Source organism: Magnolia sinica, chromosome 6 (genome assembly GCF_029962835.1).
Source record: "Magnolia sinica isolate HGM2019 chromosome 6, MsV1, whole genome shotgun sequence".
Taxonomy (NCBI): domain Eukaryota; kingdom Viridiplantae; phylum Streptophyta; class Magnoliopsida; order Magnoliales; family Magnoliaceae; genus Magnolia; species Magnolia sinica.
The window spans coordinates 50,721,181-50,738,504 of NC_080578.1; the positions used below are offsets into that span (position 1 = coordinate 50,721,181).

The following is a 17,324-nucleotide window of genomic DNA, read 5'->3' on the forward strand; positions in this document are numbered from 1 at the left end:
TTACTTCTTCAAGGGTTTCAGATTTATCCCTTAAGAAGACTACCCAAGTGAATCTGGTAAAGTCATCAACTATTACCAGGATATACTTTTTTCCACCACGACTTTCTGTTCTGATAGTTCCTATCAGATCCATGTGGAGAAGTTCGAGTGGTCTTGATGTGGTATTTGAATTCACCTTTTTGTGTGAGTTCTTTGTTTGTTTGCCTATTTGGTACTCACCACATATTTTATCTAATTTCTAAAGTTTGGGTAAACCTCTTATAAGTTCTCGTTTGCTCAATCTATATAAATTTCGATAATGTACATGTCCAAGACGTTTGTGCCATAAATCAGTCTCGTCTGTATGGACCATGTAACATGTTTGATTAGATAAGCTGGATTCGCTAATAATATAGCAATTTTCAAACGTTCTACGTCCAGTTAATATTACAGAACCCTTATTGTTTAGTATCTCACAACTTTGATTAGAAAACCGAACACTATGGTTATTATCACATATTTGAGATATGCTAAGCAAGTTATGTTTTAAGCCTTCAACATATAAAACATTTTTAAACACAGGAAGATTAAAAAGTTAAACCGTACCTTGGCCTATAATCTTGCAGTTGCTACCATCACCAAATGTGACTGAACCATCAGTCATATCTTTCAGATCTGTGAATAAAGCTTTGTCACCTGTCATATGCCTGGAGCATCCACTGTCTAGGTACCACTTTGAATGACTTGTTGCTTTGAAAGCAGTGTGAGCAACCAAGCAGGTGACTTTAGGAACCCATTTCATAACTGTTTTGGGTTTAGGAATATAGTTGGTCTTCGTTTGTGTATAGTTGTAGGAATGACCTATAGAGTTAGATTTTAAGAGCTCCTTGAGTACATCAACTATCTGTTCAGCTAGTGGATTTCGGTTCTGATTCAAGGTGACATGGCTAGTCTCGGGTTTTGAAAAGTTTTTGAATTTCTAGAAAAATCTTAATAAGTACTTTTCCCTTTTGAGTTTGAGGACTCTCCTTTAACAAACATAGGAGGAGTATACTTTTGTTTAGGAGGTAGATTTTTATCATAGCCCAACCCGGATAGATAGCCACATTTTCTTGATCCGGATAAAAGTTTCTCTAACTTTGGATCACCTTGGGCATATTTCCATGTGTCCTTTAGACTCAGAAGAGAAGATACTTCAGTTTTAAGTTTGTCAATTTCAGATTTTAAATCAATAATTAGGGAGTTTTTGAATTCCAAATCGCATTTTGATTTTTCAAAGCAATCTGAAATTTGTGATTTTTCTAAGACAAGTGATTCAAAACATTTTTTGAGTTTAGAAAACTTTTCTTTTTGAAGTTTAAGTTTGACAACAATTTTACAACATTCCTTATATAGGGCACTGTAAGCGTCTTGAAGATCATCTTCATTTTCACATTCACTACTCAGATTTTCTTCACTTGTTGTGTCATTATCTGAAAATGTGAATTTGGCTAGAGTCATAAGAGCTTTAACCAAATTGCCCGACTCAGTTTCAGAATCTTCTGATTCAGAAGAACCTTCAGAATCAGATGATTCATCCCATGTGGCCAACATATCCTTCTTCTTGGGTTTGTCCCTTTTAAGACATCTATTTGCTAAGTGCCCATATTCTTGACAGTTGTAACGTTGACTATCTTTTAAAGATTTTCGATATTTGGGTCTAAACTTCTTTTTATCATTTAATTTTTGAAAATCAACCATTTTCTTGCTTTTGAAAATCTTGTAAAATTTCTTAGCTAAAAGAGCCATATCATCTTCTGAATCAGAATTTTCTTCTGAATTACATTTAGAAGATTTTAGTGCGATAGATTTACCTTTAGGAGCTTTAAAGTTTAACTCGTAGGTTTGTAGAGAACCAACTAGTTCTTCTACCCTCATATTATCCGTATCACGAAGTTCCTGGATCGCGGTTACTTTAGAATTGAACCGTTCAGGAAGTGAGCGTAATATTTTTGCACACACTTTACTTTCTGGGATTTTATCGCCAAGACCCCACATTGAGTTTACAATGTCATTCAATCTAGTGTAAAAGTCCATAAACATTTCATTTTCCTCCATATGAATTTCTTCAAATCTGGTTGTGAGGAGTTGGACTTTAGATTTTTTGACAATTGTAGTACCCTCGTGTGTCATTTCTAATATATCCCAAGCTTGCTTTGCAGTATCATAGGAAATGATTCTTTTGAACTCATCCGGTGATAGTGCGCAAGTAATTGCATTTAGTGCTTTAGCATTTGCACTACTATCACTTTTCTGAAGGGTGGTCCATTGGTAATATGGTGTGACTTTCATTGATTTTGAACCATCAACCCCCGTAACTTCCATGATAGGAGGATTCCATTCAGTCACTGTGGCTTGCCACACATTTTCATCCATTAATTTGAGGAAGATCCTCATTCTGGCTTTCCAATAGGCATAGTTGGAGCCATCAAAGGGTGGAGGCCTTGTGACTGAAAGACTATCAAAATTTGACATCTTAAATAGCTTAAATCGTTAGCTCAAGAATTAAATCCAAGAATTAAAAAGGAGCTATTAGGCTCTGATACCACTTGAAAAGGCCAAGCTATATGTCCTAGAGGGGGGGTGAACAGGACAATGCCAAATAAAACTTATAACAACGGAATTAAAAAGAAAATGATAGCCAAAGTAAAGCACAATGCAGGAAAGTAAAATAACCTCAAAATTCAGATCTTGAGAGGTTGATACAAACGTTGTTCTAAGGACAACCTTACACCAAAAACTAGAGTTTATGGTAGGACAACCTTATTTCTAGAAAGATCTTTGTATCAAGTCTCAAACCGAAGAGGAATACAAAAATAAATACAAATGGAATTGAAATGAATTGCAATCACAAATGTATTGTTCTAGGGACAGCCATACACCATAAAAATGGCGGGGCAACCTTGCTGGAACAACTTTTAAATGAAATTGAAAATCAAGCTGATAAAGGAATAGCTAAAAATAAATTCTAAACTATTACAAAATTCTCACAATGCTTGAATTAAATGATTACAACATTCACCACCATACATACATCCCATAAAAGAATAATTAAAGATCGAAGTATAAATCATTCAACCACAACACAAGGGATTATAGTGGTTAGCCTGTGTGTTCACCAACTGTTAAACAACAGCCACACAGAATGCTACTCCACTCCTAATATCCTCACACCAGGGATATTAGCGTTTACTAACAAAATAGGTTTTCCCAGGTTCACCCAAAACCTTTACAATTGTGTCTTTGTCTGTGGGCTCACACAATTAAAAAACCACACTACGAGTTTTCTGGCTCTCCTCGGATAACCAATACAACAAGATTTTTACGGCAAATCTTGAAAGAAACCAAAACAGAAAGGAATTTACAATTAAATGTAAAATACGATTATCTCCTTCGTTGTAGCGGCCCGGTAGAACTAAGTCGAGTAGATGATTGAATGTCCAAGTTCAATGTCCAAGACTCAATTACAATGGTTCTAATTCTAATAGATTTTAAATTAAACCAAATAGGGCTTGCCTTAATTGATTTTGATTCCAAAGAAAGGGAATAACAATTCCTCTTATCAAATTAGATTGGAATAGCGAAACAAAATCAATTAAATAAAGCTAAGGAAAGAGAATATTAAATAAGCACACTTAGCTTAGATGGAGCACGAATTATCTCTCGAAGTTCGACGAAGATTGGATTGAATGGACTAATTAATTCGATGATTTCTTCCGAGATTCGTGCACTATTTATAGGAGAGCAGATCGCTCTTCGACTAGTCTAGGGAGCTCTTCGACTAGTCGAAGCAAAATAAATATTTGAAAAATCAGCGCGATAAGCTTTGACCGTTCTACGATCGGTCGAAGGTCTCCTTCGATTGGTCATAGGTCACCTTCGATGGTCGAAGGTCTCCTTCGATTGGTCGAAGAACCTGAAAAACAACGCTGGATTTTGAGTCAAAGATTTTTGATTGGTCGAAGATGTAGTCAACACTGTTCCTTCGATTGGTTGAACAGATTCTGGACTAGTCGAAGCCTAGCAGATTTTATCCGAAATTTGTAACAAACTCACGACGAGCTAGGAATTTCTTAGAGGTCGAAGCAACTCTAGGACTAGTCAAAGAAGGCCTAGGACTAGTCGAAGAACAGACCAAACTTATGTAAAGTAAACATTTGATTTATGTATCTAAAGTAACCTACTTCTAAGGTAAACCCATGGTCAGTCAAACCTCAACCATGAAGTAAGGACATTGAAACATTAGGAACTAGTGACCTTGAAGTCTTGATGTAGTTCAATCTTGAAATCATGATGTAGCTCAATCTTGAAAGAGTCTTGAGTTCTTTACAAACTTCCTTGTACTCTTCTTGAAGTCTTGCAGCTTGAGTCTTGTCTTGTGAGCAGTTCTTGTATTCAAGATTGATCCTTGTACTTGTGAGCTTTGCTTGTTGTGAGCTTAGCTTGTTTATGAATGTTGATCCTTGAGAGACCTTCACTTATGCAAGTTATATATAACAGTGATTTTGGCACCACAAATTTGACAACAGACAGGGATATAATCTATTACAACGTAGTGGGTCCTACTTCCAAGTGGTACTGTAAGCAGATAGGTCCTCACACAAACATTACGGTGGGTCCCAACAAGTAGTTAGTATAGGTAACTCACATACATTAAGGTAGTATAAGGAAGAATAGTTCAAATGTACAAGGCACACGTCATCGGGCTCCATAATCGAACTATTTGGTTGGTAAAACAGTTGAACAGTACGAATAAAATACGTACATTGAATGGGTTCACAAGTGTTTAAAAGTTCTACATTCAATTAACACTATTTCATTTCGTCTTACTTATTTAGGAATTGGATCTAGGTCATTTTGGAATCATGTTCTAGAATTAGCTAGCCTAATGGTGAAATATGCAATACTTACATCAAGGTAGGGTCCATAATCAGCCCCTCAAATTGGACCATTTGTTTAGTAAGATGGTCTGGCCAGTGTGAATATAACCTAAATCTAAACAATTTGAATGGCATGTGATCATTTTAATTCACATTTAGAGTTTTTTTAATATAGCAATTGCTCAATCACACTTTCCTCTTATGGCGCATTCCACTTGAGATTTAGATTGGCCACATTTGACTAAGTATACAATACATATATTTAGGTGGCCCGGATAAAACACATTCATCAAGGTGGGGTCAGACCTGCATATGGTTGTGTTAAATAAACACTATAGTGAGCACTGGGAAGCTTTAATAGTGTGCTAAATCAACACCATTTCTTATGGTGTGGTCCACTTGAGTTGTGAATGGATCCCATTTATTATTATCATCTTCATTTCACAAGCATTCTCAATCAATTAGATAGAAAGGAACCTCTGTAGTCGGCCATAGGAAGGTGTCATAGGTGGACATCATTATTATATTTCGTTTAGAGTGGTATAGCTAATCTGAAATTTTTATCTGCTTCAAGTTTGGGACACAGTCTACCTGATGGACGCTGTCGTTACATACATCAAACTAAGATTCATAGCGCTCCCTACTTTAAATAATTAATGGTAAATAATTATCACAGTGGTCTTGTAAAGTTTACAATGGTTAGAATTTAACTCCATTGTGTGGCTCATTAGAGTTTTGAATCTACCTCATTTTTGGGCCCATGGCCTAAGATGATATAAAGAAAAAAAATTGGACAATGTGGATTCTACATGGTGGGTTCAAGGGCAAGTATTCATTTTCCATTTCCTATTACGTGGATCACAATATATTTAGATTTGTTTTGCACATCAAGTGTGGTCAATAGTGGGCTCCACGAATCAGAATTGCCTATCATGTATGGTTGGATATGACAAATGTCATTGGGTACTGCAATTTGGTCAAAAGTGTGCAATCTCCATTGTTTTTATGTAATGTGGCCCACCTTAGGCTAGGATCCACTCCAACAATCTGGTAAAGTCGATGGATGGTATGGATATACATTGCATCATTAACGTCGGCCCTAGGAAAAATTTTAGTGATAAGAGTCCGTTCAGTACTCTTTCAGGTGGCATGGCCTACGTGGACTTTGGATCAGCCTGATTGTTGAAACCCTACCATGCAATGGGCTGGAAAGGATGATAGACGAACTTAATGAATCAGATACATGATGATAGACCCACGGAGAGTCTTTAATGGTAATTGTTCAATTTCTATTGTTTGCTTGGTGTAGCCTACCTAAAATTTGGATCACCTTTATTTTTGGGCTCATGAACTAAAATGGTCTATCAAAGACAATGTACGGTGCAGATCTAATGCAGACATTAGGTGGGCCTCTTGGCTTAAAATCAAGTCAATCTGTGGCTCATGTGGGCCACACCACACACAAAAGTTGAGAGGGTTACCCTCCATTAAAACATTATTATTATTTTGGGTTGTTTGAGTGTGGCCAAACTGGTTTTAATGGTGGGTGGTTTGATCCCCATTGTCCCTTAATGTGGCCCACCCAAGATCTAGTTCTATGCAGTTTTTAGGGCTGCTAGCCCATAACTAAATAGGGAGACAGATGGACAACGTGAATAAAGCATGTCCATCATGGTGGGTTCCTGAGATGGACGGTGCCTAAGTAAAACATGGAGTTCAATTAAGTTTTAATAGTGTACATTATTGTTTGCAAATTAGATGTCACTACAAGAAAAGGGGGTTTTAGCCTCGGTTCAAAATTGAGGCTAAGAAGGTTAAAAATTGAGGCTAAAGCCTCTAGCCTCAGTTTTGCCTCAGTTATCCAAACCGAGGTTGAAACCCTTGTAGCTAAAGGCTTTAGCCTCAGTTTTAGCAACCGAGGCTACAATGACTTTTATAGCCTCGGTTCTTCAAGTGAGGCTAAAAACCTTTTTAACTTCAATTTTCTCGAAATGAGGCTAAATCAAAATTTTAGCCTCCATTGTTTTCATCTGAGACTAAATCCAAATTTTAGCCTCAATTGCCTCCAACCAAAGCTATATCTATTTTTAACCTCGGTTCTCGACAACCGAGGCTAAAGTCTTTAGCCACAGGAATTTCAGCCTTAGTTATCAACAACTGAGGCTAAATTCAAGCGTCAGTTACAAATTGAGGCTAAAAATATTTTTTTTAAAAATATTTATTCAATCCACTCATGAAACAATCAATCATGAAAGCCACAATACCAACAAAACAGTTAATAATAGTCTATTTAAAGTTTAACTCAATCAAACTGTTACACAACATTAGGTTCCACAAATAATACAAAGTCATGGTCGCGCCCGTCATCACCAGTGCCGTCGTGCTTGGCGGACCCTGAGATAACACTGCCCGTCCATCTTCTGCTGCATTTAGGCCAACGTTATCATTACCTCTACTAGCATTCTCCATTCGAATTGTGCGTAACAAGCCCTGCAACCTCAATAGGGAGCTCTGACCTGCTGGCTGTAAGACATGCTTAGTGATATCCTAATTCTAGTTGTGTAGCAAGGCTGGCGCAACCTGCCCCAGGACCTAAAGATATCCTCCGATCTCCAACTACTGCTGGAGCAATAGTAGGTACAACAGTCTGTGAACTATTGCAAGTGTCCTAAATAAACAAATCAACATCAAAACCACACAACCATGGGATTTAAATGATTATGGAGGATCTTTTGTTCACTTAGTAAAATACCTTGAAAAGCATATACGGCTCATTGGGAGAAGAGTATATCTGAAAGACAGATACCATAACAGTAAGAAAGCCTTTAGGTTTGCAGCACAAAACATATTTTTTTTAGTAATAAGCTTACCTGATTAACTAGAACTCTATGTAATCAAATCCAGATATAACAATCTCACAGAATATCTTCATTTCTGGAACCTCAGTCGCTAAGTTGCACCTATAAATAATGCCGGGAGTAAGGAAGCTAGTGAAGCTAATAAAAAATATGGATGTTTCAATAGACCTGTCTAGCGGTACCTATGTCTAGCGGTGAGGTTCCAGAAATGAAGATATTCTGCAGAAGAGGTCTATTGTTAGACATAGGATGGGATCCAAAAATCCTGTAAACGGTACCTATGTCTAGCGGTATGGGATGTTGAAATAGACCTGTTTCCAAGTCCCTTATCTGCAGAACATACTTGCAATCACTTAAATAGCTCACTAAAAGTTGGTTACCATTCACAGCTTTTGTCGATTCGAGCACGTTCTTTTCAGCTTCTTGGAGCACATCAGTCCATACACTTGGCTCCCAGAGAAGATATTGCAGGTTCGAATAAAATAAATCAGCTACTTGGCTAGAAAAACTTTACACAAATCTTTCAGTCTATATGACAGAAAATAAGATGAAGATGTAATGTGATGCACTTATTTATGATACAAAAATGTATAACTGGTAACTTTGACGAGTAATGACAAGTCATAAAGCACTGACTTATTTCTATTTGAAATGTCGAGTTCTACAATGTGAGCTTTTGTAATGGTAGTAAAACCCTCAAATATGCATGGTTAGAAACATTCATCTGATATCCAATCGGGTGCAAGGGAAGAAGAAATAAGCAATGTCTATTAACAAGTTGCACGCTAAAATGATATAAAAAATATAAAGAGGATGCCAACATACATAGGTGTTCCACGATGTTTGCTAAAAGTGATTTGGTTATGGTGTACTTGCATGAGAAATGATTTTCAACCGGCACTTGTAATAAGTTGAACCCAAAGAAAGTTGGCCTTTGTTGGGTGTTGAAAAAAGTTGATGATAATGTGTATCGTATTGAGTTATAGAAAGGCTTAGATATCTCACATACTTTTAGTGTTGTGGACTTTTTGAATTTCATGAAGACGTCAATAAAGTGAACTCACAGATGTATTTTTTTTTTATGATGTAAAAATTGACATAGCTTTGGAGAGGGACCTAATCATCTTGTCCCCTCCCAATTTCAGGCTCCCCCATTTACTCTTTTTATCTCTTCCTTTCCTTCTTTTTATAAATATCATTTTATAGGTTGAGAAGAGTTAATATAATGTTTTTCTCCTTTTATGAGATCTTTTGATCATTTTTAAGTACTGTGAGTGAATCCTTATATATTTTAGTGAGTAAATTCATATTTTCTTCTTCTTTCTCTCTCTATTATTTTTTTGAGCATTTTTTATTTTTATTTTATCGTTAGATCGCCAATTGAACTCAAGAGAGTAAACATTTTAGCACTCAACTTGTGAACGTGGAAGGACTGACCTCCTGTGGTAAGCCTATTAACAATGTCTGATGCCGCATTTGAATATGTTCCTCTACCATCCTGACTATTGTTGACTTCCATTATCGTCACCTCTGCTCTACGGAACTGAGCTCTGTTCGGTTGTCACGAGTGTGCAGAATCTGAATTTCTTCATTGCTAGCTGCAGTTGTTCCTGCCAATCTTGGAGGGAGAATGTTGACTTTCTGGATTGAGGAACCCTCTTTAAATAGTTGTTGGACCCCAAGTAGCCATCCTTCCCATTCCTCCATCATGTTTCTCTCTAGAGTAATTCTTGGTGTGTTATCTATACTTAATAGTAGAATGACACACCATTCCAAGTGATTTGACCTTTGGTGTTGCAGAACTTCTTGTGGAAAGTGGATGTTGTGCTGTAAAGGGAAGCCGAATGAGCCACAAGAATAGTTTGCAAAATAGGATGGATTGGACTCCATCAAAAACTTAGAATGCTTTTCCATAACTTAGATTCTTGACACTAGAAACAAGGTGAGTATTGTAAGAGGAAAATGAGATTTCCAATGAGCAGATGGTATGATTTTTGTCTTATGACATCCAAGAATAAAAAGTCTGAGGAACTTACTAGTTTATCCTCTATGTGATCACCATTGGGTTCAACCACCTTTTTAGCAAGCACGTGACCTCTTGGAAGTGGGGCACCTATTAAAACATTCTTGTCAGCAAGAGCTGGCAGAACAGTATCATTAAAGAGTTAATAATCAAAACACTGGCAGAACCATGAATCACGAACAACTCCATGGTTTATAAGATTAGCAAAAAACAGGCAATTACTACAATTTTAATCTTTTTGTTGTTGCATAAGTGGACCAGCAGAAGTGGATGGAAGCTGCACAAAAATCTGTGGGCCAGCAGAAGTGGATGGACAACAAGCGAACTTGCTTCGAGCAGTATTGAGGACTGCCTCTGCCCACTAAATAACTAAAATCAACATCACTAATCATGAAAATTTAAACAGTCAAACTTATATCTCCTAGATTTTTGTGTGCACAAACAGATAGACATGAATAAAGAATGAACAATTAATATTAATAATTGGGGGTTGTTTTTTCAATCCTTAAAATGTTAAATCAATGTGTTCCTTGGAAGTTAAAAGACCTCATCATGGCTGTGTTGGGTGTCAATAGAATCAATATCAAAGCAGAAATTATATGGAATTTCATGACATGATTAGGGTTTTCATCACACCAGAGGTTGGGCTAAAAGAAAAAAGAAAAAAATTGAAGCACAAAAGATGTTTTACTGGTGCATAGTTTAAGACAGGAATCATTTGAGTAGCCTTACCAATCTGGTGAATATAAGCTACTGCTAATTCAGGGAAATCATAACTTATTATGCAGTTGATGCCCCTAAAGTCCATACCCCAAGAAAAAACATATGGGGCAATTAAAACCCACGTCTTACCAAATTGAATGCTCATCAACATGTGATTTATATGCCAGAGCCCTAGAATATGTATAGCTTAGCCTGCCAAACAAACAGACTACAAGATCTGCATAATGATCTTTAAGCCATAACTTCAATTGCCACAGTAAAAAAATGAAAATCAAACAAAAACCTGCTTTACTTATAAACAAAAAGCAAGAGCAGGGAATCACCTATTTTTGAAAAATTAGAAATTGAAAAGAATCAGGAATTGTGCTTTGTTCCCCATGTGTGTGGAATTGTACTATGTGTGTGAGCATGCACACACTAGTAAATTGCATGTGCATCACTGCATTTTATTCAATTCGATGAATAAGTTGTAAACAAGTGAGATTCTTATGAATTATCGTTACAAATAAAACTACTCTTACTCAATGAATGGTGTGACCGCATTGGTGTTGAACAACACATATCTATGTGCCTGTGTCCTATCAACATATTCGATAATAAACACATCAATCTTTCCCAATCGACGACCTACTGCCGCATCCCTAAAGTCCTCATTTCGAACCGATCTGTTAAATCTTGTCTTAACACTATGTAAGTACCAAGAGCAGAATGTTAGGCATTCTTCAGCTTGGTACCCCTCTGCAATCGAACCCTCTGGCCGACTTCTGTTTCGAACGTAGGACTTTAGTCTCTGTAGGTACCTATAGTCACATAACAGACATATAAGTATACATGATTTTATCTATTACAGCAAGATAAATGAAAGGTCATATTGAGACCTTAAAACACACCTTTCAATTGGGTACATCCAGCGGTACTGTACTGGCCCGACTAACATTACCTTGCTGGCTAAATGTATAGGCAAATGCACCATGATATCAAAGAACGATGGTGGAAAGATCCTCTCTAAATGGCAAAGCGTTAAAGTAATCTGAGATTCAAGAAACTTGAAATCCTGCATCCGGCCAAACTTGGAACACAAATCTCTAAAAAACCCACTTAATTCAATTAGGATTGAGCTCACGTTTGGAGGTAATGTCCTTCGCACGGCGATCAGAAGTATTTGTTGCATCAAAACATGAGTGTCATGGCTCTTGAGTCCTAAAATCTTCTTCATTTTGAGATTGGTACATCGTGAGCCATCTAGTACCTTCATGTTCTTTATGACTCTGCAGAAATCATCCTTCTCCTTATTCACCATTATAAAGCACGTAGGGAGCAAATATGTTTTGCCTGATGGTTTCTGCTTTAGGTGAAGTATTCGTCTTATCTTTATTTCTTGGAGGTCCAGACGAGACTTCACATTGTCCTTTGTCTTCCCGTCGATGTTCAACAACGTCCCAAGAATATTGTCGCATACATTCTTCTCGATGTGCATCACATCAAGGCTGTGACGTAACATATTACCTGCCTAGTATGTAAATCGAAGAAGATACTTCTCTTCTTCCAACAAGATGCCTTTCCCTTTTCCTTATTATCGTCTCGATTTCTCTTCTTTCTAACTTTGGTATCAAACTTCTTTCCAGATATTATATTAATTTTGCTCACTTGAGCTAACACTTCATTTCCAGACAGTTGTTTCGGCAATTCTCTCAACTCCAGCTTTCCATTAAAGTTCCTTTTATCATGTCTATACCTATGATCTCTATCTAAGAATCAACGATGACCCATGTAAAAAAACTTATGGCTATGTGTCAACCACTGGGACTCTGTGTCCTTATTGCAGTTAGGACAAGTGAGCTTACCTTTTGTGCTCCATCCTAACAACATTGCATATCCAGGGAAGTCACAATATTCCATAACAAGGCAACACGCATTCGAAAATTTAACTTCGATAATGAATCGTAAGTGTCGACAATGACCTCCCACATTTTAAGTAATTCTTCTATCAACGGTTGTAAATACACGTCGATATTATTGCCAACACCATGCGGGCTTGGTATAAGTAGAGAGATCATGATGTAAGGCTGCTTCATGCACATCTACGGTGGTAAATTGTATGGCATCAAAACAATAGGTCATGTGCTATGAGCAATACTCATCGTCCAGAAGGGATTGAATCCACCAGTTGCTAACCCAAGCCAGACATTACGACTATCACATGAAAAATTCAGGTGTTGCTCGTCAAAAGATTTCCATATAGGAGAATCAGCAGGATGTCTCATGCACTCATCCTTGGTTCGTCCCTTGTCATGCCATCTCATTTTTTTAGCTATTTGTGCTTCCATAAATAACCTTTGTAACCTTGGTATTAATGGAAAATGCCATAATGTCTTTGCTGGAATCTTCTTAACATTGGAGGGAATAATTGTTGCCTCATCGTCATTAGAATCATGCTCCATCGTTTTCCATCTGGATATACCAAACACAGCACATGACTCATCGTTCACATTAGTCTTCTAATACAACTGGCAATCATTGGGGCATGCATCGATCTTGTTATGGCTGAGGCCCAGTTCTTTAATAATCTTCTTGGTCTCATAAAAGGAACTCGGCAACGTCTCACCCTCGGGGAGTGCTTCTTTCAACAATTCAAGCAACATGGTGAATGACTTGTTGCTCCATCCATTTAAGCACTTAAGTTGATACATTCGAACAACAAAAGTGAGTTTCATGAACTTCTTACATCCTAGGTACAAGGCTTGTTCGGCGTCTTGCAACAACCTGAAGAATCTTACAGCTTCAGGATTCGGTTCCTCTTGTATTGGCTCCTGTGATGGCAACTCAGTTGGCATGTCATCCACACCTGATAATCCAAACACATCATGCAACAATCCATGCATGTCATCACGTGGAGGCATATCATCATGTGTACTAGTTGCAGGGCCGGAAGTTAATGAAGAAGACACCTCCCCATGGAACACCCAACAGGTGTAATTCGGCATAATTCCCTCACACACAAGATGATCTACCACTTCTTTATGAGCACGCCAAAAGAGGTTGGTACACTTTACACATGGACATAAGATCTTCCCCTCGCTAGTAGTATTGTTGAATGCAAACTCAGTGAATTCCTTCATGCCCTTAACATATTCCAAGCTCACCCTATATTGTCCAAGGAAACAAAGGGAACTCTTAAAATAATGCAACTTTATAAGGAATCCAAATTCAAAGGAGAAAGTATTGCTCAACACTTTACCTTGACTTTTGCATCCAGCTTTTATCCATCACTTGTATCCAACTTTGAACAATGTAATACTCTACCCAAAATTCATGTCATTCCACTGTAGTTATTACTATACTTAACATTGGTCCTGCTACTAACTTATATTCTAGAATAAATTCGCCGCCAATGCTTTAGGACTCCTCTAGAGTCACCAACACATCCCTTCGCTACTACTAAGGGAGCACGACACCTAATTAAATTACAAAACCCCTAAACATCCACACCATGAATGATTGCCATCTCAAAAAAACTAAGTGTACATGTGGTAGCTATGTAACATTGAGGTAGCTACCAACATGTAAAAATGATCATTGTAACAATGCTCCAATGTGTGATGAGGATCCAGATTTCTTGTGCAAGATTCGGTTAAGACAAATAAAAATAAAAGTAAAATGAAATATGCATAGGCCTTTTTATTTTTTAATAACTGTGTGGACTTTTAGAGCTAATCTAGGTGCATGCAAAGTCATGTAGTGCACATGCCATCCTGCATAGACAACATGTAAGTAGTTCCTCAAGCACTATTACACTACCATAAAGAGAAAAATCAGTACAGAGTATACAACTAATGCAACAGTTACCTAAGGATAGCCTATCATGCTTAAAAGGCTAAATATATCACCATACATGTTAGAAAGGCTTATATGATAGTCTAAAATGTATCCTCAAACATGTTTATAGAATGGAAGTTCCATGGAATGCCACTCAGGCTGGTCCCTTTTTCATTTCTTGTAAAACAAAGTCATGGATTTGCAAGTGCATAGCAATCTATCTTATCGTATGTATTCAACTTTAAGTCTGGCACAACTCATCTCTCAATTTACCTCTTGTAACACAGATCGGTCTTCAGAAAATATAGATGAAAGTTTGATTAGTCTATCGAGTCCACCTTGGTTGACCTGGCATTCATAGCAATATAAATCATCATCAACATTATTATCATTAGCATACAACAAAAATTATAATAACTTCAAATAAAATGAAAGCTAAAACATTGTGCTTATAATTAGTAAAGCCATCCATAGCAAGTAACTTAAAACATTGTGCTTATAATTAGATTTGTGCTAGGTTGACATATAGAGCCATTCATAGCAAGCAACAAATTTTATTTTATTTTTAATTTTTAATTTTTAATTTTTACAGATCTGATCTAAAAGCTTAGAATGACAACAATCCAAGTTAAAGATATGATGGCGCTGGAGCAGATTTTTCAATCCTTCGAGCTCTTTACAATGTGAGATTTTTTAGGAAATCACTGATCCATTTTATCTACAGATGTAGATAACAGGGAGACTAAAATTTTTGGGGGAAAAAAAAAACAATAGATCTTGTTCCAGTACTAAGATTTGAACCTATTTCACCTAAAATCCTTGTCCGATTATAGATTTATAGGATACGAAACCAAATTCCAGTATTATATCCTCTGGTAATCTCTGGCAAATGTCCCAGTGGCAAATGTCCACAATTGGAGGGGGCATTTTCGTCACTGAGGTAATGCAAGAACTAGGCCTAGTTTGGGAGTTATGTCAAATAGCATTTTACCGAAACTTGCAGGGGGCATCAAATGCAGGAGTGAAGACCCGATCATTCGGGTGTCTTCATTGTGCCTCAGGAGTGCACGTGCTGTGTTTTTAAAACCCTTAATATACTGGTCTTTAAAACCTAACTGCCATTAAAAACCAAATTCTACTCTCCAAGTCTAAAAATTTAGGGTCTCATATAGGAAAAAATGTATACAAAGGATAGAGAAAAGATCATCAAAATGAAGAAAATGAAAAATAAGAACAATGAGAAGTATTTCAAAAAAAAATCGCAAAATTTCAAGTTCCACTCTCTAAATTTCCAGTTCTAAAGTCACAAATCAACAAAAACTCAAAATAGTAAAAATAAATAAATAAATAAAAATCGATGAAATTTTCATGTGAAATCTCCGTTTCCAGGGTTTCGACTAGAAAAAAACTCAAAAACATTCTAAAAGAATCAAAATCCGCAAACAAGGAAATCACAAAGGTCTTCTTCATGGGAATCCGACAGAATTCCACAAAAAAAAAAAAAAAAATTTAAAAAAATCTCTGCATTCCTCTCTAAACCAGACAATCTAGGGTTCTCAATTGAGAGAAAATAGAAAAACAGCAAAGAAATTCCAAACAAATCAAGAAAAATGAAATTGAGAGCTAGAACATCTGATCTTCAACGAGATTTAACGAGAAAATGATGGAATAAGAGCAATACCGACCTGCACGTCCGAGAAACGAGAATTCCAAAGCTCACTTAACCATCAATTGATGAAATGGTTGGAACTGAAGAAAGAAATGGCAATTTTCGAGCAGAAATCGAGAGAAATGAGGGTTTTAGGAGACTTGCTTGGACTCGCTGAGAGACATTTTGCCCGAAAAGCCTCTGAGTGGGAGGAACGGTGGCTTGCTTTTGTAGCTGGGCCTTACAGGAAATAATGAAAATGCAAGGTCAAAAGTACCCTTTCTACTTTCTCAGTATAACAGCACGTGTCTGGGGCGATATTAGCCTCAGTTTTCCATAACGGAGGCAAAAAGGGCAGTACACCAACGAGCTCTGTAGGGCCCACCATGACATGACATCCACTCCATCCATCTCTTTTGACAAATTATTTTAGAATGGGACCCAAAATAGTAGGCTGATTCAACACTCCAATGGGCCATAATGCATGGATCAGTGATAATGGGACCATTTACCTTTGAAATCTTACCGTGGTCGACCGTGATGAGTTCGGTAGCCTGAAGAAGGCTTTAATGATAGACGTCTTCAAGAAATAATTTTTCAACCCACTTCTATAAATGAGTTTCCAAAAATGATGGACAAACTTTTAGCCTTGGTTACTAACCAACCGAGGTAAAATGACAGACTTTTGGCCTCAGTTACTCACTAACTGAGGCAAAAGGGTAGACATTTGTCCTCAGTTGTTCACCAACTGAGGCAAAAGGGCAGACTTTTAGCCTCGGTTGCTCACCAACTGAGGCAAAAGGGCAAACTTTTGGCCTTAGTTTCTCATCAACCGAGGCAAAATGGCAGACTTTTGGCCTTAATTTTCAATAACCAAGACAAAAGGAAAGACTTTTGGCCTCAGTTGCTCACCAATCAAGACAAAAGGGTAGAATTTTGGCCTCAGTTTTCAATAACCGAGGTAAAAAGGTAGGCTTTTGGCCTCAGTTTTCAATAACCGAGGCAAAAGGGCAGACTTTCGGCCTTAGTTGCTCACCAACCGAGGCAAAAGGGCAGACTTTTAGCCTCAGTTTCTCAACAACCGAGGTAAAAAGGTAGACTTTTGGCATCAATTGCTCGCCAACCGAGGAAAAAGGGTAAACTTTTGGCCTCAATTCTCAACAATTGAGGCAAAAGGGTAGACTTTTAGCCTCAATTGTTCACCAACCGAGGCAAAAGGGCAGACTTTTAGCTTCAGTTGCTCACCAACCGAGGCAAAAGGGCAGACTTTTGGCCTCAGTTTCTCACCAACTGACGTAATAGGGCAAAGTTTTAGCCTCAGTTTCTCATCAACCGAGGCAAAAAGTGAATTTTTAACC

The 17,324-nt window shown here is 37.4% G+C and overlaps 1 long non-coding RNA gene across 7 annotated transcripts; it reads right to left on the reverse strand.

The window, feature by feature from the left end:
• Nucleotides 1–7,091: 7,091 nt before the first annotated feature.
• On the reverse strand, nucleotides 7,092–16,156 carry LOC131248759 (uncharacterized). 7 transcript variants are annotated; one of them, XR_009172433.1, is made up of 5 exons: nucleotides 16,004–16,148; nucleotides 9,793–9,869; nucleotides 9,190–9,680; nucleotides 7,939–8,206; nucleotides 7,092–7,858 (listed from the first exon to the last, which is right to left on the reverse strand). It is a non-coding gene; the product is annotated as an uncharacterized LOC131248759 (long non-coding RNA). The 7 variants fall into 7 exon arrangements; XR_009172427.1 differs by having other exon boundaries at nucleotides 7,092–8,206; nucleotides 16,004–16,152; XR_009172432.1 differs by having other exon boundaries at nucleotides 7,092–8,206; nucleotides 9,190–9,583; nucleotides 9,816–9,869; nucleotides 16,004–16,149.
• Between the last annotated feature and the right edge of the window lie 1,168 nt (nucleotides 16,157–17,324).